The sequence below is a fragment of the Balaenoptera physalus genome (assembly GCF_965194825.1).
Source record: "Balaenoptera physalus genome assembly, chromosome: 7".
In the NCBI taxonomy this organism is placed as follows: Eukaryota; Metazoa; Chordata; class Mammalia; order Artiodactyla; family Balaenopteridae; genus Balaenoptera; species Balaenoptera physalus.
Window position 1 is genome coordinate 93,727,952 of NC_138886.1, and position 25,637 is coordinate 93,753,588.

General features: G+C 45.2%; 3 long non-coding RNA genes across 5 annotated transcripts in view; 2 read left to right on the top strand and 1 right to left on the bottom strand.

Moving 5' to 3' along the window:
• LOC309664534 overlaps positions 1–8,564 on the top strand; it is a 43,872-nt gene extending 35,308 nt beyond the window's left edge. The window contains exons 1-5 of one of the 2 annotated variants that reach the window (XR_014265899.1): positions 1,241–1,486; positions 2,447–2,612; positions 3,345–3,505; positions 5,685–5,731; positions 8,438–8,564. This is a non-coding gene — a long non-coding RNA (uncharacterized lncRNA). Of the gene's footprint in view, positions 1–1,240; positions 1,487–2,446; positions 2,613–3,344; positions 3,506–5,684; positions 5,732–8,437 lie in introns of those variants that run through there. The other variant, XR_014265898.1, reaches the window with a different exon arrangement.
• Positions 395–1,399, bottom strand: LOC309664567. The gene is made up of 2 exons (XR_014265935.1): positions 1,313–1,399; positions 395–937 (listed from the first exon to the last, which is right to left on the bottom strand). It is a non-coding gene; the product is annotated as an uncharacterized lncRNA (long non-coding RNA).
• A 2,459-nt stretch (positions 8,565–11,023) lies between the features above and the next one.
• LOC309664513 lies at positions 11,024–24,829 on the top strand. 2 transcript variants are annotated; one of them, XR_014265863.1, is made up of 5 exons: positions 11,024–11,395; positions 15,134–15,174; positions 17,767–18,068; positions 21,785–21,877; positions 23,289–24,829. It is a non-coding gene; the product is annotated as an uncharacterized lncRNA (long non-coding RNA). The 2 variants fall into 2 exon arrangements; XR_014265864.1 differs by having other exon boundaries at positions 23,905–24,829.
• Positions 24,830–25,637: the final 808 nt, after the last annotated feature.

Here is a 25,637-nt window from a genome sequence, read left to right on the forward strand (position 1 = left end):
CTTTCATTTCTTTTGGGAAAATACCTAGGAGTGGTATGGCTGCATCATATGGTAGGTGTATGCTTATCTTTCAAGTTTTCTAATGTGGCTGTACCATTCTACATCCTCTCCAGCAGAGTGTGAGAGCTCCAGTGGCTTCATGTCTTCGTTAGCACTTGATATGGTCCATCTTTTTAATTTAACCCACTCTAATAGGTGTGCAGTGGTGTATCAATGTAGTTTTAATTTGCATTTGTCTAGTGAGTAATGATGTAGAGCATCTTTTCATACACGTATTTGCCATCCCTATATCTTCTTTGGTGAAGTGCCCATACTTGTCTCTAATTCATTTTTAATACAACTGCCACAGTAACAATTTCTTTCTGTCGAAATATGTATCTTCTTTACAAAAAAAAAATGCACATTCATTGTAGAAAATCACCCTTAACTTTACCATTCAAGATGATTCTCTGTTCATTTTATACATTTCAAATATTTTTCCAGTTTGTAAGTTGCGTGATAATTTCATTATAGGTTTATTTTTAATATATAGAGGTTTTTAAAAATGCTTTCACTCTTTGTCTTTGAAGCCATAATTATAAGATCTACTCTCCCCACAAGTTTTGTTTGTTTGTTTGTATGGTATTCCTATTTAAATATTTAATCTAATATTTATTTGATAAGTTATAAACTGGGAACTCATATTAGTTTTCTATAGATGTTGTAACAAATGGTCACAGATTTAGTGGCTTAAAACAACACAGATTTATTGCCTTATTATCCTGGAGGTCAGAAGTCTGCAATGGGTCTTAAGCGATTAAAATCAAGATGTCAGTAGGGCTGTTTCTCTTTCTGGAGGTCCCAGAGAAGAATGTGTGTCCTTGCTTTTTTCAGCTTCTAGGGGCTGCCTACATTCTTTGGCTAGTGGACCCCTGCATCTTTATCTATTCCGCTGTCTCTGAAAAGATACACAAGAAACGGATTAACTGTGGTTGCTCCTGAGGAGAGGAGGGACCTGGGTGGCTGAAAGACAAAGGTTGAGGTGGGGGACTTTTCACTGCATTCCTCTGGTGTATTTTGAATTTTGAATTGCATGCACTACTGCCTATTCAAAAAATAAATAAAACCTCAACAGTAATAATAAAAATAGTCATTAACTATAAAATAATTTAATATATTGCATAATTTTACAAATATATTAAAGTTCTATATATAAAACTATATGTCAGTAACTTACTCTAGTATTAATGTTGGAAAAATAAGTAAACAATCAAGCAGATGGACTGCATTTGAAGCCAGTTACTAGCTGTGTGGTCTTGGACAAGCCACTTACCCTTTCTGAGCCTCTGTTTTGCTCTGAGCACAGTGACGTCTGTTACTGGGCAAATCAAACGAGAGTCAGGTGGAGAGTGGGCGCAAGGGCTGGCACTGCGCACGCGCGCGGAGCTGGTGCCTGGGGTGCGGATCGGCTCTGGGAAGTGGGAGGTGGTGGGCAGAGGACCGGAAGGTAACAGAGCAGGGCCTTCGTGGGGAGGGTGAAGCAGCCCTGGGCCAGCAGTCCGTCCTCTGGGAAGCAGTCATTCTGGTTCCAAAGGCACCTCTAGCCCGAAAGCCTGCAGCGCTGGTCCCGCAGTGGGACTTTCTTAGTCCCTGGCCTCTTCTTGGCCTCTTTCAGCCACCAGCAGGGTAAACGCTTTGAGTTTACACGGCCCCAGACACCTGCCCAGGCCGAGTCCCTGATTGCTTCCTGGCTGGGGCGGGAGGACAATTGAGAAGCCAGAAGGGCTGCCGGGGCCCCTTCCCTGCAGCCCAGAGTCTCCTGAATTTCTCCTCCTTCCCGCAGTCGGGCGCCACCTGCCGGCGCGCGAGCCGCCAGCGCCTTCCCGGCAGTTCATTCTCCGGAAGGAGAGGAGTCAGGAATCAACTAGTGGGGCAGGAGTTAGGGAAGTGGCTTCTTCCTTACCTCGTTTTGGTCGTGGGTAAAACTGAAGCACCGAAAGTTTGCGTCACAAGAGCAGGGCAGGGAGGCTGGGCTGCCGGGAAGTCCAGCCCGCGACCCACCCGGCTCAAGCTGCGCTGTCCTTTCACCTCCTAACCCACTTTTAAAAATCAAATTACGCTCACAGAGAGAACAAGCTAGTGGTTACCGGGGCGGGGGACAAACCGGGGTGGGGTAGTGAGGGTAGGATAGGCTCAAGGCTGTATTGTACAACTCTGGGAATCTAGCCAATATTCTGTAATAACTGTAAGTAGAAAGTAACATTTAAAACTGTATTAAAACATTTTTTTAATGAAAAAGATAAAATTCTGTAAAGGGAAATCAAAGATGGCTTGTTTTCATCTGGTCTCTGTAGTCCCCTCCCCCCAGCCCCATACAGTTGCTCAATTGTAACCAACAAATTTATTTGTTCATAAATTAGCAGTGGGAAAATGGAAATGTCCTAACTTAATTCTTCCTTCTCTGTAGCATCCCTGACTCACTCAGACTGGCCTCCCGTAGTGCCTTGAAGAGAGCTAGATTTAGAAGAAATATTACTTCAGCTCTCAGGATGGAAAAAGATCTAGCCAGGAGGCAGAGACTCTGGAAAAGTGCTAATAAATTGTTACTGCCTGCTATTAAAAGGATCGATAAGGTAAGGCCAGAAATGACTGATGGGTGGGACTTGGGCTTTGAGAACTAAGGGGGGGAAGTGGTGCCTGATGGCTCAGAACACCTCTGGCCAGGGCAGTACCCACCTTCTTCGGCAGAACCTTGGGCAGCTTCATTCATTGCTTTGGAGATCAGTAGTCACTGATGCTGGTTATGAAGAATTAAATCAAATGTCATGTGGGGCAGTTCAGGTATCAGGGAAATTGTCTAATTTATGTCTGTAGCATTGAAGATGCACCAACATACCTCTTCTGTGATTGTATTCGGGATACTCTCATGGGACAGAATTGGGGTAGGGGCTGCTGGTTCCTTGTGAGGCTTCCCCAGGACAGGAAGGAACCCAGGTGTGCTGCTGGCTCCTGCACGCCTGCCCAGCTCGTGCATCTTGTTCCTTGAGACTTCCCTGCCTTTCTGCATGCAGGCAGCCCCCGGGGGAGGCAGTATGGGCCCCACAGCCAGACGGACACGTGGTGGGCCAGGCTCTTCTGTGGGACCAACCTCTCTCCCCGCCAGCACACCTCCCAAGATCCAAGAGGACCAATCCATGCATCCAACAGCGTGATCTTTCAGTCACACACATCTCTGGGCAGCTGTTCACTTCTTTTCCTGGCCGTCAACTGTGCCAGCAGAGAGGCCTGTGGTGGGATTCCAAAGTGCCCCAGGAGGCTTGTTAGCTGAAAGTCCTGCCTGTCTACCTCCTCCAATTCTTCCATAGAACTCCCAATCTTTAGAACCTCCAGAATGCCTTGAGCAGACCACATGTTTCTACCGACCATCCTCCCAACACAGAGAAGTGTTTGCAGTCTCAAGGATCAGCGCTGGGAATCAGCTGTCCCTGCAAAGAACAAGACCATGAAACCATGGGACATGAATGAGGTGCAAAGCGAGGGGCTGGGTCTATGGAGGGTGGCTGGGCAGGAAACTCCAGAATCTGGAAGTCGCCTGAGGATGTGCGAAAAGGCAAAATAGGCAAGTTATGTGTGGCGCCCTTGCCATCTCCTCTTCACTTTCTCTTGCACGTGCCCTTCCATGCCTAGCTCTCCTGCTCAGGGAAGCTCTGGATTTTGTTGCTACCTTTTTCCGGAGGCAGCCAGGTTCAAGACCATTCCTTTCCCTTTCTCCCAGATTCAAACAAGCACAGCCTGCTTTCAGCAGGAGCCCAAGCTCACCAGCAGCCGGGGTGTCATGGGCTTCATGGGAAATGGTTTCACAGGCATCTGAGGAGCACTGAGTGTGCACAGTGGCCTGGGCTGCTCACATAATGACAGTTAGTGGAGCTACCACTCTCCTTACTGTGTGGGGAGCATTCTGAGTGCTAGAATTATCCCTTGCCCAGAGCTACTCAGCATTCCAGTCCTGGAGCCCAGATCTGGGCCCAAAGCCAAGCTCTGTCCTCGACACTTCTCCCCTCCTCTTCTGTAAGGGCCTCAGGAAGATGGATCTCTTAACAGGGGCAGTGAAGGCTCTAGACTGACAAGGGAGTGCCTTAGGGGCCCAGATCCTTGACCTTTGCTGATCATGGTATGTAAAGATCACAGGAGAGCCAGGACCTGAGGAGGTTATGGCTGGGAAGTGACCAACACCAAAGACATTGGCAGCTCCTTAGATCACCCTGGGGCTGCCTGGCCTGCCGGGAACAAAGCTGGAATACTCTTGATCTAGGGAAATCCAGCCTAAAACAGCCGTTCCCCAGGTGATATAACCAGAGCCTGAACAGGGAGAGAATCACAGGCAGGCGAAGGGCCTGGCCTCTTTGAAGGGGGAGTCCAGCACGGAAAGCCCTGGGCAAGGGGTGGGAGGGGGTGGGGGGGCAGGTTGCAGACATGGAGGTGTGACCACGCCAAGGCCGAGAACAGCCCTCAGGGGATCCACACTCCTGGGGTTCGCTGGACCCCGCCCGGCTTGCTGGAGGCCCAGTGCAGCGGGGAGCTCTGACGTGCCCACGGACTTCCAGTTGGCGTTTCTACACTGCGGAGCAGCCAACTTGTGCAGCTGGCGGCGCGCCGCAAATCAAGTCGGGAAATTGCAGAGGGGTGGCCGACAGAGACAGCTGCCCATCCTCCTGCCTGGACGCTCATTTGGTGGGAGCCGAGGATTTATGCACACGTGCCAGGGAGGGAGGGCCCTTGGGCAGCAGGGAGCAGGCTCTGGTTTGATCCTGGCGGCCCTTGCCAGTGGGCAGGGGCACAGATCGGTGAGGCTTTGGGTCCCGTAAGGTGGAACTGGTGGCCAGGCGTTTTAGGCTCTGTCCTCCACACTTGGCCTGAAGGTGTCAGCTCACACTGTGTCTGGAGAGGCTTCTTTCGGTGAGGTCTTCAAAGTCGGCCAGCCTCTCCCTCCTGGAGAGTCTCGAACCAGAGCCTGTCTCCAGCCTTTGGAGGCTATGAAACAGCCCCACTTCGGTTTTCCGAGATTCGCTGCTGGAACCGTTCACACCACTCACCACTCCACAGCCTGGGATGACACAGAGCGGCCCCCGGCAAAAGGGTCGTCACCCCAAGGGGCCTCGTAGGCAAGTGTGCCCCTGGGAGTCACGCCAGTGTGCGTGTGAGCTCCTGCAATGCCACTTACTAGTTGAGTGGCCATGGCCTAGGGACTGAATCCCTCTGAGGATGAGAATCAGAATTCCTGATTTCCTCCCTGCCTGCCTGTCCTCCTCAAATAGGTCACATTCCAGGAGTCCCCAGGCCATTCGGGTGAGAGGGATAAGGATGGAGCCTGTGAAGGGATGGGAGCGCCCATTGGTCCAGGAGAATCCAGTGTGTGGGTACCAAGCAGTTGGCATCCGGTGGACCCAGCAGGGATGGCCACGCCTTCACACCCTGTGCTGCTGAGATGCAGGGCACATCCTGCTGGGCACGCAGCTCCTGCCTCTGCAGCCAGGCCATCCCCAGGAGGGACTAATAACAGTAATAGTGACTATAGCCACCACCTGCTGACCCTGACTCTGTGCCCGGCACTCTTACAGGCAATTTATATCTATTATAAACTCATTTAATGCTAAGAACAATGGTAACTCATTTAATGCCCTGTACTGTTGGTATCCAATTTACAGATGGTGAAACTGAGAAGTTAAAGGACTTGTCCAAAGTCACATAGTTGGTAAGTGACAGTTCTTAGATTCAAACCAAAGCAATCCAGCTTGACTCAAGAGAGCACTTTTAAGGACTAAGCTGAGGTGTCTCTTAAAGATACAGTCAGCACCGCTGTCAGCAGGGGCCAAGTGCAGAATCATGAAGGAGCAGGTTTTGGGGACCCAAGTCTGTTCCGTGTACGGAGCGCGGGGCTCTGTCACCTCACCCCCAGTGTAGAATGGATGCTGTGGTGCCCGGTGGCGGCCAGCAGAGCTAAAGGACAGCCTACCTCTGGGGCTGGGAAGAAAGAATCCATGGAGAGCTCCTTCCCTGGGTGTTGGGCCCCTCCTGAGCCCCTCCATTGACACTGAGCTCGGTAATTCTGCTCCAAACCCTGCAATGGAACAGCACAGGCCCCTGACAAAACAGCAAACCCTGGGGAGAATAGCTGCAGAATTAGAGTAACAAATGCCTAACACTGCGGTGGGGGCTACATAAGCATTAGAATGGAAATTAACCTGGAGAAGAGAAAGCTCGAATGGACTTTAGGGACTGGGTTTTTTTTTTTTTTTTTTTTTTCCATTCCATAGATTGCCGTTCAGAGAGAAAATTAAACACTAAACAGAAAGGAAATATTCAAGGGAAGAGGGCCTCTGCTTTCCCATTGGTAGCCCGAATGCTCAGGCTGGGCCTGCCTCTGAGGTCCCCATCAGACCCGAAGCCTGGTGCCATGGCCTACATGTCCCGGCCACCTTCTGCATATACTGTGGGTGTCGGGGGTGATGAGGGCATAGCTCTATGTAAGTAACCTTCAGTGAAGGGAGTTGAGGCGGGACAGCCATAAGGCCATCAGCTGAAACTGTTAGAGCCACTAATTGCTGCCTGGGATGATCCAAGCTCTAAGTGGAGCTTTTATGAAGCTGCAGAATTCCCAGGGGGTCTGCAGGACCGGGGCATCCCAGCAGAGAAGCAGCAGCCGTTACACTAATCACCACGTCCTCAGCCTGCCGTCCCTCCCCACGCCTCCCCCACCGCCATTCAGTTCTCGGCCTCTCGCACCCTAATTATTCGTGGGCTGGGGGGTGGTATGTGCAGAGGCCTGACTCTCATAATTATATTAAGAGCTTTTGACAGGACCAACCGTTCTGTCTTCTATTTCTGTCTTGTTGAAATTCTACTGTGCTGAAATAACTGTGAGGAGAAGGATCCATCAACCCTTTCTGGAAAACAGACGAGACAGCAGAGTTCACTGTGCACCCAGCACTCCCGTCCACAGGGAGATTTATGGCTTGTTCTCTTGACTAACAGGAAGATTGCCCAGACTGAGGTCAGGTGGGAGGTGGGAATGTCTCAGAGTTCAATGTATTGCCTTCAGTTTTATGCCAATATCAAATCATAGGGCTGAAAGTGACCTCCAGGGGGTCTCTGACCTACCCCTGTTCCTATCTCATGGGCTGGCTCTCTCTTTACACCCCTGTTCTTGTCTTGACCTGACACGTGGTAGTTTGCCTTGTCAGGTATAAAAAAAGGTTTGCGCTGGCAAAGTCAAGGCCATTGGCCAGGACCTTCAACTGGCATGTTGGCCAAGGTCCTGACTGCCTTCCATCCCCAGCCATCTGCTTCTCTGACCTCAAGGGGAGTTAGCAGTATAAGAGCATAATGGCTGACACTGCAGGACTCCTGCAGGAAGCAGTGGAGGTGGAGGCATGAGGGTAAAAGGTCAAGAAAAGCACCCTGGACAAATAGTCACCTGCTCTCACTGAAGACCCGTACAATAACCAACATTATCAATTACATACCATGTGCCAAGTCCTGAGTTCAGCACATAACATGGTGTATCTAATTTAAGCCTCATGACAATGCTATGAACTAAGCATTATTAGCCCATTTTGGAGATGAAGAAGTAGAGGCTCAGAGAGTTTAAGTAACGTATCCAGTGTCATATGGAGAGTTTCATGATTGGAATTGTATTTATAACTCAGTTTTGAACCCAGGCAATCCCAGGTCCTCAGACCAGCTCCTTTTATTATTATTTTGCTTTATTCATTAGCAAGTTTTGCACCCGTGCATGAGTAAGTCACATCATGAGAATCTGTGTCTCATTTTCTTCATCTGGGGCCACGTGAGCACAGACTCTGGACTCGGACCTGCGTCTCTGCCACTGCTTGCTCTGTGACCTTGGCGCCTCACAGGGTCTGCTTTCTGTCATCCAAATAGAGATAGTACCTCCCACACGATAATGTTGCCAAGCACATAATAGATGCTCAATAAATGGTGTCGTTTACCATTATTATCAATAATAATATCTCTAATTCAGTCTTATTTAACCATCCGGCTCCAACAAGAGGGATGAGTCTCTTGTACTTTATGCATTTATTTAAATGGACCTATTTAAACATTAGATGGTGGCTTCATTTGAATGGAAGCCTCTAAAGTCAGGGGCTCTCATAATTTTCTGTGAAGCCCACTCTCTCCCATTTCCTCATCTTCATAGCACCCGCCTTGTAATAGTTATCAATTGGGCCCAGATTAGGTCACAGAAGGGCTGAAACTATTGACAAGCATGTGTATAAATGCAGTCAGTCCAAACAAATATCCACAAGAAAACCCACCAAAAGCAAGGTGAATTCATTCTAACAACTTTTGAGTAGGAAAAAAAAACAAAGGGTTGGAAAGATTAGGTCCACTGGCTTTGACTAAATGCTTCACTTTGTTCTGGATGTTTTGTCCTCAGGCAAAGCCCGCAAACATTTCTGGCTGAATCTCTGCACTTCCCGGGTTCTGCAGCTATGTCCTACGAAAAGGAAACGGTTTCTCCGAAAACCCAATAACCTGCCTCCCGCTATCCTGCCTGTAGAGTATCAGGCAAACACCTATTTAGGCAGGAAGGGAGACAGCAAGCAGAAGGGAAGACGTTCCTCTTTAAGTGTATGAGGTCAGGTGTAGCTCCAAGAAAAATCATAATCAGGTCTTTGGAAGAAACCTCATTCCAGCACAGATGGTCCTGACTGACAAGCCCAGCCAGCCTTCAGAGTGAGCGTTGAGACAAAGCTAAAGTAACAGGACTTTCCACCAAGGTAAGAGGGTGTATTTCAAGGGGAAAAGATGTTTTAAACCTGAATATTCATACTCAAATCACTGGGCTCCCTTTGCCTTTCTTTTTTTCTTCTATTAGATTTATTTTTCTAAGGTCTACAGCAATTATCTTGAAAGGGAAATTTTAAAACACTGCACCTTGCTCATGGTCATGGGGCAATGATTTTTTTTTTTTTCTTTTCTAAATTGGATCACCCATTTTGTATTTATTCATCCCTCCTGCCTCCACGTCTCTCTCTCCCCAGCTCTGGGACGGGCCCAGAGACAATCACCCCCATCTTTGAGTCAGCTCGCTCTCTAGCTCCATCCCATTCTCATCCCTCCATGTCAGTGCTGGTGGGGAGATCTCAGGGCTGATACCCAAAGGCTAGAAGGCATAGGGTGCACTCACATGCCTGGGTTTGTATCCTGGCTCCCCGCTTAGAGCTGTTTGAGCTTGGGCAAGTTACTTAACCTCTCTGGGCTTCAGTTTCCTCATTGGTAAAATGAGGAATGAGAACTAGGACAATTAAGACAAACAAAGCATGCTTGCAACAGTGCCCAGCACATGAGAAGTACTGGGTGAGTGGCATCTATTATTAATAGCCATTATTAGCCATAGATTCATAATGTAATCTCATAGATCTCTCTGCTCACATCATCCCAAAGACTACCTGTGGTCATCTGGGATGATACACTTTGGGCACAAGAGCTGGGCATTGCACACCACACCATGTGTACACACCACACAGTGTGTGCACACCACACTGTGAGATCTCAGAGAGGGATTTCCTGAGGCCCAGAGAGGCACCTTTGCTCAACCCAGTGAGGGCCAGGACTGGAGATCAGGTGGCCTCATCCTCAGGCTGAAATTTATTAGTCAGCCTAAGATTTAAAAACTTTGGCAGAAGAAGAATCACTCTCGAGACTCAAATCCCATGAAGCTGAGCCTGGGTACGTGTGTTGTGCTTAAATGAAGCAGCTTATGATGTGGGTATTCAATTGCTATAATCTGTTCTAAATTTAAGCATGCGAAACATCAAGTTATCTCACTATTTTGCTTCAGTTAAAAAAAAAAAAAAAGATTTAGATTTATGACTGGATGTTACAAGAACTGCTGCTTCATTTCAAATCCTGGCAGGTCCCTCCAAAGCAGCAATTGACCAAGAAGTCACTTTCTGAGCTGAAGGTCAGTGTGCTGGCCCTGGAATGAACATCAGTGCATCAGCGATAAGAGCCAAGCGCTCTCTCCTGCCATTTTGGGGTGAGGTTGAGGGGAGGCCTTGAGGCTCCAGCTGCTCCTGGCACCCCCTATGCTCCCCGTATGGCCCCCAGCCCCCTCCCCTGCGCCCCTCCCACAGAGTGCTGCCACAGAGCTCCACAGGGCATGTCTGTAAGACCTGGGATGCTACATTCCCTTGCCCTCAGACCCTTGGCAAAAGTGTACCCATCTGAAAGGGCTCCCCTGGACTTAGTGCTGGGGCCTAAGGGACAGCCTGGCTTTGGGATCCCAAGTCACTTTTAAATGGCCTTTCAATGTCTGGGAATTCAAGAAGGTACCAGGGTAGCTTAAATATGTTTCTCCTGGTTTATGTGTTCTTGGGTAACAACCTTTCAAAACATCCTTTTTCCTTATCAAATGTCTGATAAGAAAACTTCCAGATGGCTAAAAATCCCCTTTAAATAGGCAAAGGAAATGGGACCTGGGAGCACTTTTTATTCACTTTCTAACCGGGTCTGGTTACCCCCTCTGTCTGGTATAGATAAGCAAACATTTACTTTTTTGTAACTTAGAGCCAAGAGGCCAGAACTCTGTTGTGTACCTGGTGCTTTCACAGCTTGAGTAAGAGCACTGTCGATCATAAATTGTCAATTGCTCCCCAACCCCAAGAGCTGCACCAAAGGCCACCTGATCTAAAGCCATCCCTGATCAATTGCCATCTCATCTCCCCATCTTAATTCTCAGCACCTGGCTCCCCGAAAGTTTTCTTGTTTGTTTAACTACGGTCTCCAGAGCACAAGAATATAAACTCCTGACGTCAACCTTGACCACAGCCGTGTCCACGGAGCCCAGAACAGTGAGTTGTTCAACACTCAAGGCTCTTTACTGTGTTAACCCTTGTTATGCAGGAGAGGCCAGGAAACAAGTGGAGAACCAGAAGAAGAAGGAAAGCCCCACGGGGTAGGGGAACATCTGGATATCCACCAAGTAAAGGAAGCTGTTTCCAGGAGAAATCCAAGGAAAAATCCAGAGCCTGATGACAATGTGGAGGTAGAAGAGGCTAGAAGGGCTGGCTTCCTTCTTTCTGCACTGCTGGACCTACAGGAATAAACAAGAGTTTCAAGTCTCAACGGAGCTTTTCAGTCACGCTTCTCCTTCAGCAAGCTGCCTGATGTTCACGTGATCCTCTCTCACATCCTCTGAGCCCAGCAATAGTCTCAAACCGGCTGCTGGAATCCATCCTTCGGTCTGCTCCCATCGCCCCTCATCATAGCCACAGGTGCTGTGGCATCAAAGGCCACACTGGACAGTGTTGGGAGCGTAACAAACCCTGTGGGTGGCCATGCCGCCTACCTAAACTGATAAGACGGCTCCATGGACTTCACACACTGAGATGTAAGTCAAGGAAGAGCCCACAGAGGGGAGGAGGGAGTTAGGCCTGGGGACAGTGCTCAGGAGCACTGCCAGATGCAGCCAGGAGGGGCTTTGAGCAGTGGATTGGTCAGCTCAGGCTGCGGAACAAAAGACCATAGACTCGGTGGCTTAAACAACAGAAATTGATTTCTCAGTTCTGGAGGAAGGAAGTCCAAGATCAGGTGCCAACAGGTTTGGTTTCTTCTGAGACCTCTGTCCTTGGCTCACAGATGGCCACCTTCTCACTGTGTCCTCACAAGGTGTCTCCTCTGTGCATGCACCTCTCTGGTGTTTCTCTGCATGTCCAAGTTTCCTCATTTTATAAGGACATCAGTCATATTGGATTATAGCCCATCCTATTGGCCTCATTTTAACTTAATCACCTCTCTAAAGACTATCTCCAATCACATTCAGAAGTACTGAGGGTTAGGATTCAGCATATGAATTTAGGGAGGACACAGTTTAGCCCATAATAAGCAGTGTAGGAGCATGGAACCATGGGCACCACGGGCTTTGGAGGTTTGAAAGGATGGGAGGTGGAAAAGAAAGATTCAGTAGCAATTAGAACCAAGGGTGAAGTCCGGAGTTTAAAACCACCAGTTAGAATTGGGATCGTGTTACGGGTTGACTTGTTCCCCCTCCCTCCCCCAAATATCTTGAAATCCTATCCTCTAGAACCCCAGAATGTGACCTTATTTGGACATAGAGTCTTTACATGGGTAATCAAGTTAAAATGAGGTTATTAGGGTGGGTCCTAATCAAATGTGGCTGATGTCCTTATAAAAAGGAAATTTGGACACAGAGAGACACACAGAGAAGGAAGGTGATGTGAACATGGAGGACCAGAAGGAGCAATCTACGAGCCAAGGAATGCCGAAAATTGCCTACAAACTACCAGAAGCTGTGTAGACGAGTAAGGATTCCCCTACAGTTTTCAAAGGGAGCATTGTTTTTTGACCTCATAATCTAGATATTATTTTTTATAACATCAATGTAAGATTTTTCCAAATTCAGAATTTTTTAAAAATTTTGCTTACCCTTCTTTCTTGTATCTCAGACCTATTGAGGATTCTTTTTTTTTTTTTTCCTCTCTTTCTCTTTCTGTCTCTTTATAGTATAGACTTTAGAATTTCAATTAGTAAGCGTTTGGAGGTCAACTTCCTCAGTGTTTATCTGAAAATGTCTTTATTTTGCCTTTGTTCTTGAGAAGTAGTTCTGCTAAGTATATCTATCTAGCTTGACAACTATCTTATCTGAGCATACTGAAGATATTGTCTTACTATTTTCTGACTTCCATTGTTGCTGCTAAGTCAGCTGTCAGTCTAATTATCACTTGTTTGTGGTTATCTTTCCTTTCTCACTGGCTGTCTTAAAGATGTCATTGCCTCTGATTTCTGCAGTTTTGCTATAATGTGTCTAAGTACGTTCTTTTGTCTACCTTCTTATTAGTTATTCTGCTTGGAAGTCATAGGGCTTCCTGACTGAAGATTTGTGTCTTTCATAGTATTTGGAAAATTTCTCTCTCTCTCTCTCTCTGGGAGAGGAGATATGCTAATCAACTTTTTATTTTAAAACAATTTTAGGTTTACAGAAGCACAAAGATAGTGTAAAGAGAGAAGGTAGTACATATACCCCACACCCAATTTCCCCTATTATTAACATTTTACATTACTAAGGGGCAGTCTCGTTTGCTTTCAAATTCTGCTTCTAACCAGTTCTCTTTGTCCTCTTCTTCTATAACTCTCATTAGATGTATATTGGCATTTTTACTCTATCTTAAATGTTTGCTAACCATTCTTTCATATTTTCTATCTCTTTTGACACCTCTTCTTCCATGTAATTTATTTAGACCTATCTTCCAGTTCACCAATTCTCTCTTCAGCTGTGTCCAAACTGCTGTTTAACCCATTGATTAGTATTTTATATTTCATTTATGATAGTCTTTACTTCTATAAGTTCTACTGGATATTTTTCAAATTTCATCTGAACATTATCACTTTGATACCTGCTGCTCCTTACTAGTGTCTTTAATTCCTACTTTGTTTCGTTAATCAGGTTGTATTCTATATTTCATAATCCCAGTATCTGAAGTCTTTGTAGTTCTGGTCTTTATTTTTTATTCTGACTCTTATTCATGAAATATTGTTTCATTTTCTCTTTTGTGATTTTTTTTTTTTGTAAATGCATGTTTGTTGCAACTCTGTCAGTGAAAATTAAGGCCTGGGTTGAGAGCATGACTCGTGTTTGCTTATGCCAAATGGGGGAACAACAGCCAAGAGTCACCTAAGTGACAATACTTGGGTTGGGAGAGGGGGTTACTTGTCTAAGTTCAAGACAGACAGTTGTCCCTGTTGTTTGTCTCTGAGTGCCATAATGGTTCTTGCATTTCTAATTTCCCTTTCCTCTGTGGGTGTAACTCTTTTTAAAACCTATAAATACTTGTGGTGGCCTTTGATCTGCCTCCCCCCTTTGAATCCATCCCCCTGGGCACTAATGTTCTAGACCAGTGGGATGAACACAATGCCCCCAGGGTTCACTTGCTTCTGTATTGTGCTGACTTACCTTCCTGGATTCCTGCAGCAGTTCTGCACCTGGCCACCACCACAATGCTCTCTAAACCACACATAATGTGTATACTTTATATTTATTACAAAACACTCCCTAAAATATATAATCATGTACATATTTAAATGACATATATTATATATACATGTTTATGAATATATACAATTGAACAGTTATTATTATGCTGAAGAAGATATGGAAGGAGAAGGAAAGAAGGATGAGTTCATTCATACTAGGGCAGCAACAGCAAAATAAGACAGACAATGATTTGCCCAATACATTTACACTCATGAGGTAGGAGCATGAGTGGGATACCTGTTTTAGCATCTGACACCTTGTTAAGGTAAATAAGAAAAATTTCATTAAGAATTCCAAACATGCCAGCAATAATTTTTGGATGCCATGGTTTCCACACAACGGAGGGAAGAGGAAGGCTGGGAGGATGGCAGGGCAGCTTCCCTGTGCTACTGACTTTGCCAGCACTTGAGCCCTGGCAGGGAGTTAGAAAAAGCTGATGTTAGCAACCTCAGGCATATGACTAACAAACATTCCCAACACTTCTTAATCCACTTCTTAGTTCTCTTGCCAATCACACTCAGCAAACTTGCACTTTTACCTTCATAGCTCATTATCTGAGTTACCATTGTTCCTGTTTCTCTCAAAGTCGGTCTCCAATTCTCAGAATCTCTCTTCTCAGCTCTCCTGACAGCCCTTTTCATAGATATATAAATGTATTTCTCCTAGTTCTTCTTTGGCTCTGTGTGCCCGGGTGACCAAGGCAACACATGGCTATAGAAGTGACTATCCCTGAAATGGGGTCAGGTGATGAGAAAGTGAGTGTGTTTAGGCCTTAATGCCTGGGGATACAATGGCATCCTATCTTTATGTGTGATTTGAAGTCAGCTTGCCTTTGAATGAGACAGGTCTGAACCATCACTGGTGCTGAAATAAACTCTTTGTTTACTCCAAGCCACCAAGGAACACACATTTAGCTCATCTCTGTTGAGAACGCTGGATCCCTGTGACAGTCAAAGAGGCTTCACTTTTGGCAATGAATAGGAGGCTCTGCCATGGGGATGATGGTCCATGACTTTTATCTTCCATTTGTGGCTTCTCAAAGCCGAAGCCCTGGTGAACTTTTCCTCTCTTTTCTAGGTCATGAAGAGGAAACCTGGATTCTAGATGACTGCAAAGAGGTAAAATATCTCCAAAAGATAAAATTCTTTACTTCTTTCCAAAAGATTTTAGTAACAGAATGGTGCTATATTTTGTGAAATCATATTACAAAATGAATTTTGCTAAGATGGAGACAAAAACAGACTAACAGCAATAAAAGCATAGCTTACCTTAAGAAACAAAAATAAAGGTATCCTGTATTGGCCATTTGTAAACTTTTATAAATTCTCTGTTTATGTCATTTTAAAATCCTTTTTTTCTTAAAGTTTTTTTTTTTTCTTCAAGGTTCATTCATGTTGTATTTATTTATTTATTTATTTATGGCTGTGTTGGGTCTTCGTTTCTGTGCGAGGGCCTTCTCCAGTTGCGGCAAGCGGGGGCCACTCTTCATCGCAGTGCGCGGGCCTCTCACTATCGCGGCCTCTCTTGTTGCGGAGCACAGGCTCCAGACGCGCAGGCTCAGCAATTGTGGCTCACGGACCCAGCCGCTCCGCGGCATGTGGGATCCTCCCAGACCAGGGCTCGAACCCATGTCCCCTGCATTGGCAGGCAGACTCTCAACCACTGCGCCACCAGGGAAGCCCCTCCTTTTTTTCTTTTAGATTATCTTTTTAAAAAAATTCACCTTTCTTACTGATCTCCATCTATGCGGATAATATTCTCCAACTTGGTGGCTTAAAAAAAAAAAAGACTTTTTTCTTTCTTTACTAGAGAAGTTTTAAATTTTATAAGCTCAAATCTGTCAATCTTTTTCTTTATGCCTCCTGAATTTTTTGGTTTTTGTTTGTCTTGTTTAGGAAGGCCTTTCTTATCTCAAGATTACAAAGAGATATTCTAATCATCTAGGTTTTCTTTTTACATCTTGATCTTTAATCTACCTGGAATTTATTTCTGTGTATGGTATGGGATAAGGATCCAACTTAATTTTTTTCCCTTTATGAGTATCCCTCATTGCTCCTTACTGGCCTGTTTGGCTGCCTTGAAAAGATAAGCCTGGAAATAATCAGCCCGCAAGGTATTCCTGAAATCAGCAGCAGGATTCCATTCTGTTCTAACTACATAAGTGGTTAGGGTTATTTTCAAGCGGAAAAAGTGCAAGTGAAACCAACCATGAATGCTTAGTTGTAACAACATGAGTAACTTGCTGGTTTTCTTCCAGAAGATGCTCTGACCATAGGGCTCTACCACCTCAAATTCATTTCCTTTCAATTTTAAAAGGAATTATTATACATTTGCTTTATACCTTGAACATTGGGAATGATCATACAACATACCTCCCCTATGCTCAAAATGCTTAGTCTTATGGGAAAACCAATTATATATCAATATGTATCTATATCTATGTAATATAAATATATATACATGCAGCTGAGTTGAATAAACACTCTAAGGCAGTATATATTAATGCACTATGACGCGCTAATGAATTCCTATCTCCCCTCCAAGTCCCCGAGAGGGTAGGATGGTGTCACTGTCATTTTCATTTGCCTGGAACAAAGTAGGAGATTGGTAAACGTAGGTTGAATGGAATTGAAATAGCAGATAGCATCGGAACTGAGAGAAGAGAGAAATCTTCATATTTAATAAAGGTCAGAGGATGTTTCCTAGAGGTGACACTGTGCTGGCCCTAACGATCTGGAGAGATAGAAAAGAGGAGGGAGGGGCTGCCAGGGTCATCTGACCCTGAGTATTGTCTCCCTTGGAACCAATTTTCTCTGTTCTCACATATTAGTTCAGGTTGTCTGGGGGGGAATTGAAAAGGTGCAAACATGGTGTTGATCTCTCTCAATCATCAAATGCTCCCAGAGCCCCGTAGCTTTTCAAACCCGTGGAGATAGATTCTCTGGGACCAACGTCCCTACTGACGCTCCTCTTTGCAGGAACGACCAGCCGAGTGTGAGGCGCACGCGGGAATCCATCTGACACAGGGCTTTAGCGCCGTGAGTACACACCGTGCTCACAGAGCAGAAGATACGAAACACTCTTGGCCGTCTCGTCAGAAGCCCGAGTCTGACCTCTCCTCCCAGAGCCAGTGCTAGTGTCAGTCACCAAACAGCAGCGGGTTTTCTGCCCGAGCACAGGAGCGACACAGCTGGCCCTGGAGATGCTGACCCTTCAGGTCAGCCCTGAGGAGGACAAGGAAACGAGGCTGAAGACAAAAGAATGGCCCCAAGCCCACACCCTAAGTCAGAGCCCCCTGAATTTGCCTGGCACATTTCCTGGGACCTCAGGACACTGGGACAAGGAGACACGTGGCTGTGACCTAGGCCAGGAGAATACAGGTTCATGCAGACCAAGCTCCTCTGCACCCTTCTCTGCTAACGAGGACCCTGTGCCCAGCCTGTTGGGAGCAGAAAGGTGGAAAATCAGACACCCTCCTGGCCTCCCACGGGCGAGAGGATGCTTCATGGAAGGCCCGGGGCAAGATGAGCTTTCCGCTCTCTTGAAGGGTGCTATTGAGCCCGCCCAGCTCTGCAGGGAAAGGGTCTCATTTCCAAAATGACCATTGGTGATTTTTCTGTTTTAAATTAGATTTAGCAGAGTGGCTTTTGGCATTCACTTACCCTCTTCTGTTTTCCTTCTCTCCTACTGGAAATGTGGGACTGAACCAGGATTGTGAACACGGCATGGCTATACGGGGGCTGGGGTTCTCCGACCCGCACCTTTCCTGCTTTTGCTGAGCTCTGCTTGAAGCCAACCTCCCGCCATCAACGCATGTACTGAAAGCAGAATTTGTCTTCTGAAACCTCCTGGGCCAAGATTTCCCCAAATTGCTGGCATATTAAAACGAAGCCGCCATGTGAAATACCGAGCGGGGATCCAAGGCCACAGTCAAGTTCACCTGCCCCACCTGTCTCTAAGCCATGCCCCTGGCCTCCACACTCATCACTGGGGGCGACCTCTCCGTTCTGGGGTGAGTCTCCCCAGCTCCGAGATCCTGCTCACGACCCTTCTGTGAGTCCTTGACTACGGTGGCTCTAGCCCTTCCTCTCCAGGCCACGCTAGCCACCACCAGCTCCAGGTTAAACCATCCTCCAGACTGCAGTCCCCTTGCCTATAAAATGGAGATTGCACTTATACCTGCCTCCAGGATGGTCTTGAGACTGGGGTGACAAAATGACTGGAAAGCCCTTACGCTCTGCCCCATACACATAGCACGTGTGGAAAAAGTACATGTGGACCGTGGCCATGTTCCCCACCCTCTCATCCCATTTTGGCCTTTAAGATATCTTTTGGAAATTTTGAGTTTATGTAAATCAGAAGAATACATTCTAGCCCTCTCCCCCCCCGGAAGCAGTAGGGGCGCCTCCTTCTCCTTGGCAATCTGCAAGATACACCCTCTGTCCCTGGTACTCAGAGACTCCGGGAAGGTCTGATACCTGTCCCCGAGACCCTGTCCTCACACCTCTGTCCCCCTTGATCTCCAGCCTGCTGTTCTGAGCACAGGCTTTTCTCTGCATGTCGGGAGTAGGGCTTTCGAGGGGGACAGAACACCCCACTCAGGAACTTGGCTACCTTCTGGCACTAGCCCAAGGAAAACCTTCCTTCCTGCCAGGGTCCCACCACAAAGAGAAGAAAGACGAATTCACCCAGTACTTACTGAGCATCTCCCCTGTGCCCGGCACTGTCTAGGAACTGAGGAAACATCAGTGCACAAAACAGACAGATATTCCTGCCCTTGTGGAGCTTATGTTATAGCAGGGGAGGGCAGTGGGGACAATAAACAAATATTATGAATAAACAGAAAAAAGTTAACACAAATTAATCTTTTAGCAGATCATCCCACCACACTGGCATACCCCCAATTTAAAATATATGTACTTTTTTCCAGTGGTGGTTTAATTCAGATCATAATGGCCTTGATGACTGCCCTCCTAAGACCAGTGGGGCTGGTCATAGAGTTCAGCAGAGGTTTGTTTAAGCTTCTCTTTTTAAAAAATCCATGAGCAGGCCCAGGAAAACCTCCCCTATACCCACAGTCACATGTGAGAAAGGTCGACCTTATACAAACGTTTGACTAAAATTTGCAAGACTGAAACTGGAGAGAATGCAAGTACCAATATAAAAGGCATTCTCATGAGAAGCCTGGTTCAAAAGCTTTAAAAAGAAACGTTCTGCACAATATAATACGCCAAGAAAAAGAATCTGCCTCAGCAGATCTCTACCCTGCAGCAATTTTCCCCAAGCTACTGAAGCAGGTTCTGTGGTAGGTTGCCTGAAGGAGAAGGCGTGTCCTTCTAAACCAAAGAATCCTGTGCATTGAGAGGCAAATTTCTTCTAGACCTTCATTTGCTGTAAGTATTTACATGCAAACACACACACATACACGCACACACAACTAGCTAGCTAAAATGTTTCTTCTTCTTTTTTAATGTTTTTTAACAGATTTTTTTGATGTGGACCATTTTTAAAGTCTTTATTGAATTTGTTCCAATATTGCTTCTGTTTTATGTTTTGGTGTTTTGGCCGGGAGGCATGTGGGATCTTAGCTGCCCGACCAGGGATGGAATCCATACCCTCTGCATCGGAAGGTGACGTCTTAACCACTGGACCGCCAGGGAAGCCCCTTAAAATGTTTCCTCTAATCCCCATTTTTTTTTAAATTTATTTATTTATTTATTTTTGGCTGTGTGGGTCTTCGTTTCTGTGCGAGGGCTTTCTCTAGTTGTGGCAAGCGGGGGCCACTCTTCATCGCGATGCGCGGGCCTCTCACTATCATGGCCTCTGTTGTTGCAGAGCACAGGCTCTAGACGCGCAGGCTCAGTAGTTGTGGCTCACGGGCCTAGTTGCTCCGCGGCATGTGGGATCTTCCCAGACCAGGGCTCGAACCCGTGTCCCCTGCATTGGCAGGCAGACTCTCAACCACTGCGCCACCAGGGAAGCCCCCCCCCATTTTTTAAAAAATTAATTAATTAATTAATTAATTTATGGCTGTGTTGGGTCTTCATTTCTGTGCGAGGGCTTTCTCTAGTTGCGGCAAGCGGGGGCCACTCTTCATTGCGGTGCGTGGGCCTCTCACTATCGTGGCCTCTCTTGTTGCGGAGCACAGGCTCCAGACGCACAGGCTCAGTAGTTGTGGCTCACGGGCCTAGTTGCTCCGCGGCATGTGGGATCTTCCCAGACCAGGGCTTGAACCCGTGTCCCCTGCATTAGCAGGCAGACTCTCAACCACTGTGCCACCAGGGAAGCCCCTCCCCATTTTTTATGAGAACTTGATCTTTCCTTCAGAGATTCTGCGTGCTGTGGAACACTCTTGTTTCCAGATCTGTCCTTAGCTGATGTTTCTTGCCCTTTAGGAGGCAACATGCTAAAGGATGCTATCCTTTAGCATCCCCTCCTGAGATGCCTTTCCTGACTAGTCTAGGACATACCCTTCAGACCATACTCCCCACCCACCCTCTGACTCCCTTTTAGAAGAGAAGGCAGAACTAAATATAATTTATTTAGTTTTATCAGAACTAAATATAATTGGAAATGATCTCTTTCACTCATTGATTCCTTTGCTCACTTGTTTGTTGTATGTCTGCTTCCACTGGAAGATAAGCTTCATGGGAACAGAAAGCTTATCTTGCTCACTCCCCAGCTCCTAAAACAGTGTTTGGCAAGAGTAAATGTTCAATAAACATGTGCTGAATGAACACATGAAAAACTGCCAGACTTCATTTAGGAAAGCAGCTTTGATTTTGCTGCTACCTCAAGTGGACATCTTATTTCCCTTCCTTTTATCAGCAGTCCAGTGTTCTGTCTCCACTTTCGATCACTCCTTCCTCAGTCTGGCTTCATGTCTGACCCCATCGCCTCCATAAAGCAGATCTCTTGAAGGTCAGCCATGTCTCCTTCAACGTCAGACTCAGCGGTCTTTCCTTGGCCTCGGCTGTTTTTGACTTATCTCCAGATTTGGTAGTGAGGAACCTTCCTGAGATGCTTCTCATGAATGTGGCCCTAGTAAACTGAGCCCTTTGCTTTTCTATGTGTTTTTATTTTGCCTCTGTAAGTATGTGTTCTTCCTATGTATTCCTTAAGTTTCTGTCCTTAGAGTTTTGCTTTCCACTCTCTCTCCTCTTTACATCAAAGATGGTATCTACTGCTCTGTCTTCATCAAGGGTCTCAGTCTTAGATGATACATATGGGAGTCAGAGCAGCAGTTGCACAGATAGCAGTTCTTTTGCCCTAGGCACATGTAGGATTATTTATCCACATTCTCCTGATCTCAAGGATGATCACATGACTTGCTTTTGCCAATGAAATGTGAGGGGAAAAAAAGGCATGTGACACTTCTGGGCAGCAGTTTTGTTTTTTTTTTTTTTGTATTGGTAATAGCTGTATTTGAAAGTTCCCCACTGATACATGAGGTCTGGATTACAACTTATATACAATAAGTGATTTCCAAAAAAGTAAAGAAAGAGAAGGGAAGGAAAGAAGGAAAGAAAGGAGGGAAGGAGGGAAGGAAGGAGGGAGGGAGGGTAGAAAAGGAAACCTATATTCATAGACATCATAATATGGGATGTTTATTTCCAAGAGAGATTCTACTGCTGCTATCGTGCACAAGAAGCAGCACAAATTAACACGAGATTAAAATTTGCTCAACTTTCTAACTGGCTCCTGGTTGTCCATATTCCCCTTGCCCAGTCTCCATGATCACTGAGAATACACTGAAATGGAGCCTCCATGAAACTGCGTCCCTGATGAACAGAGTCTCCTTGCTGAATTGCGGTGGCCATGGTGTGTGAGTTATAAATAAGCACGATTGTTTCAAGTCACTAGGATTTTTAGTGCTGCTTGTTAAGGCAGCATAAGCTGGCCTAGTCTGACTTTCTTCTGAAGTTCAGTCCCCACTTCTCCAGCTGCTTTTAAGATTTCCATCTGGCTTTACTTACAGAAGTATAAGCCTAACATGTCTATACTTGTATTTATCATTTTCTTCCCCATCTCTACAACATACCACTCCCCCTGACTTTTCTATTTTGGTTAATGGTACCAACACTCTTCTCAAAACCTAAACTTTATACAATCGGTTACCATATTTTGTCTCTCCTTCATTTATACCCCACTTTTTTGTTCCCACGGGTGCCTCCTGGGTCTTGCCTTGATTAGTACACTCGTGGGTCAGTCCTATACTAGTACACCTCTTGAGTCATCTCACTGCTTCCATTAACTCTTCTTCCTTTGTCATGGGCCATTCATGAATGTGATAAAGGTAGATTCCAGATCATATTATTCCTCTGTTCAAAAACGTCAATGTGCCGCCGTTGTCTACTGAATCAACTCTCAATCCTGGATCTAGCATTTACAACCCCTTTTTTCTCACCTCTAATCTCCTCTCCCACTATCCCTTTGCATGGATCTTACATGAGCAGTGAACCACTTAACTCACTATGAATGGGATATACTCTGAGCTAGTTTGCCTCTGGTGCACTTAGAATTAATTCCCTGTCCTTGCTTTTCTTCCCATATGCTTGTCAAAACCCAAGTCCACCTTTGAAATCCTGCTGAGATACCACTTTCTTCATAGAACCTTCTCTGATCGTTCCAACCAAAAAGCGACTCCGCTCTCTTCTGAGCCCTCAGCTACTTGCCCTGCTCCACTTCTTGCTGCCACAGTAATTTCTGCAGAAGTCTCATCTCCTCTACAGTAACCTTTTCTCCTTGAAGTCACCATAGCCTGAACACCTTTGGCTTCCACACAGAGCACAGGTCCTAACTTTTGTTGTTTTCCCATAAACATTAGTTGAGTGAAGAAGCACCAGGGCATGGCCTCAATTCACAGAAAAGCTGTGTGACTAAGCAAAGTGAATGCATGTGGGAATTTCACAATTTGACAAAATGGAGAGCTATATCAAGTCTAGGCAATAATTAGTGTTATTGTTGGTTTTTGGTTTCGCATCTATTAAAAAATGGGCCATCACTGGGCTATGAAATTTGTTGTGAATTAGAGATGTACTGCGGGTGATACTGACCACCTAAATATTAGAAACATCTGTGGCTCACCATCATTAGCTTTTCCCAGTGTAGTTTATGAAAGAAATACTGTCAGATCCCAACTGTATACTTAAGACTGTTTATTTATAGCACAGTAAGTGCTGGAGAAGTAACTGGAAACCCTCAAATCTCCCTCTTATCATTTTTTTTCCAGGAAAAATCCTTATTACTGAAATGGCTCCTTTATAACCTTCTCCTTGATCTGGGATATCAGCTTCTCACCATCTAACTCTGGGAATACAGATGACATAGTGTTGTAAAGTAATGAGTGACCACAGAGCCGATGACTCTCTAAAGATGAGAAACATAAATACAGACCAACATAAACATGAACTTGCTCTGAGAACTTTCCACATCAGTAGTTCTTAAACGTGTAGTCCACAGACCAGCAGCACCAGTAGCACCTGGACCCTTTTTGGAAATGCAAATTATTGAGCCCTTTCTCAGACCTACCAAATCAGAAACTCTGGCAATGGGGCCTAGACATTTGCATTTTAACAAGGTCTTCTTGGTGATTCTGATGGGCACTGAAGTCTGAGAACCACTGCTCTATATCATCTGTTAAGACATAAGGTCAAGAGAACTGAGTAAATTCTATTGGGTGGGCCAAAAATTGCCTTCGTTTTTAAAGTAAAAAAGCAAAAGACACATTTTTCATTTTCACCAAGAACTTTATTGAACAACGTATTCACTGTTTTGTTCCACTACTTTCTGCTGTTTTTCAGGCAACTTCATAATTCCATCTTCCCAAAACTTTTAATCTTTTTCAGCAAAGAACTGTTCCAGGTGCCTTATACAGTCTTCCAGGGAATTGACATTTTTTCCATTAAGAGAATTTTGTAAAGAGCAAAATAAATGGAAATCCGAAGGTGCAATGTCTGGTGAATATGGCAGATGAATCAAAACTTCCCAGCCAAGCTGTAACAGTTTTTGCCTGGTCATCAAAGAAACATGTGGTCTTGCGTTATCCTGATGGAAGATTATGCGTTTTCCGTTGACTAATTCTGGATGCTTTTCGTCGAGTGCTGCTTTCAGTTGGTCTAATTGGGAGCAGTACTTGTTGGAATTAATCGTTTGGTTTTCTGGAAGGAGCTCATAATAGAGGACTCCCTTCCAATCCCACCATATACACAACATCACCTTATTTGGATGAAGACCGGCCTTTGGTGTGGTAGGTGGTTGTTCATTTCGCTTGCCCCACGATCTCTTCTGTTCCACATTATTGTACACTATCCACTTTTCATCACCCGTCACAATTTGTTTTAAAAATGGAACATTTTCATTACGTTTAAGTAGAAAATTGCATGCGGAAATACAGTCAAGAAGGTGTTTTTCACTTAACTTAGGTGGAACCCAAACATCAAAGTAATTAACATAACCAAGCTGGTGCAAATGATTTCAACACTTGATTTGGATATTTTGAGTATGTCAGCTACCTCCTGCGTGGTATAACGTTGATTGCTCTCAATTAATGTCTCGATTTGATTGCTATCAACTTCAAGTGGTCTACCCAACCGTGGAACATCGTCCGGTGAGAAATCTCCAGCACGAAACTTCGCAAACCACTTTTGACACGTTCGATCAGTCACAGCACCTTCTCCATACACTGCACAAATTGTTTTTGCATTTCTGTTGCATTTTTACCTTTTTTGAAATCATAAAGCATAATATGCCAAAAATGTTGCTTTTTTTCTTCCATCTTCAATCTTAAAATGGCTACACAAAATTTCACCAATTTTGATAAGTTTAAAAAATGCACGTGGATATGACAGCTGTCACATACAATCTAACAAAATTGTTTTGAATGAAGTTAAAGACAATTAAGTGCTACTAAAGCCATCTTATGGAAAAAAACGTGTCTCTAGCTTTTAGATTGCTCATCTGTTCTTAATATATTAGGCCTATGCCTGCACTGACACAGAGTGTGTGTGTGTGTGTGTGTGTGTGTGTGTGTGTGTGTATTTAATGAAAATATTGGTATGAACATTTTTGATAAAATATTGATGTCATGGCTTGACAAATATTCTGAATTATACATTATGTTACAGTTTTAGCTTGTCTCTTGGGTTAAATACTCATTCAAAGCAGCTTAAATTGGGGGTAGGGGGTTATTGTGAGGAATCAGGTGAAGTGATTAGGAGACCCCTTGGATATCTAAGAAGAGGAGATCTCAAATAGGGTGGAGGCTCACACAGTCTGTAGCTGACAGATGGTTCTGAATTCAAGACTGATCAAAGCATCCTGGCTGAGCTATAATGCTACGCCATGACTGTGATGCAATTACAGTGTTATATGTCTGCTTTTTAAAAAATCCTACTATCAATTAACTTCCTCTATTTAATCATGTTTTTTGTGATCCACAATTTTGGGTTGTAGGGCTAATTCTTTCCATGTTTTTCTTTTGAGAGAAAGAGTATGATACGTTCAGCTTATCTTTTGGGTGCCACATTACTGGTTATTTCTGGTGAGAGTCAAATACTTAATAACTAATACAAGGCAGACC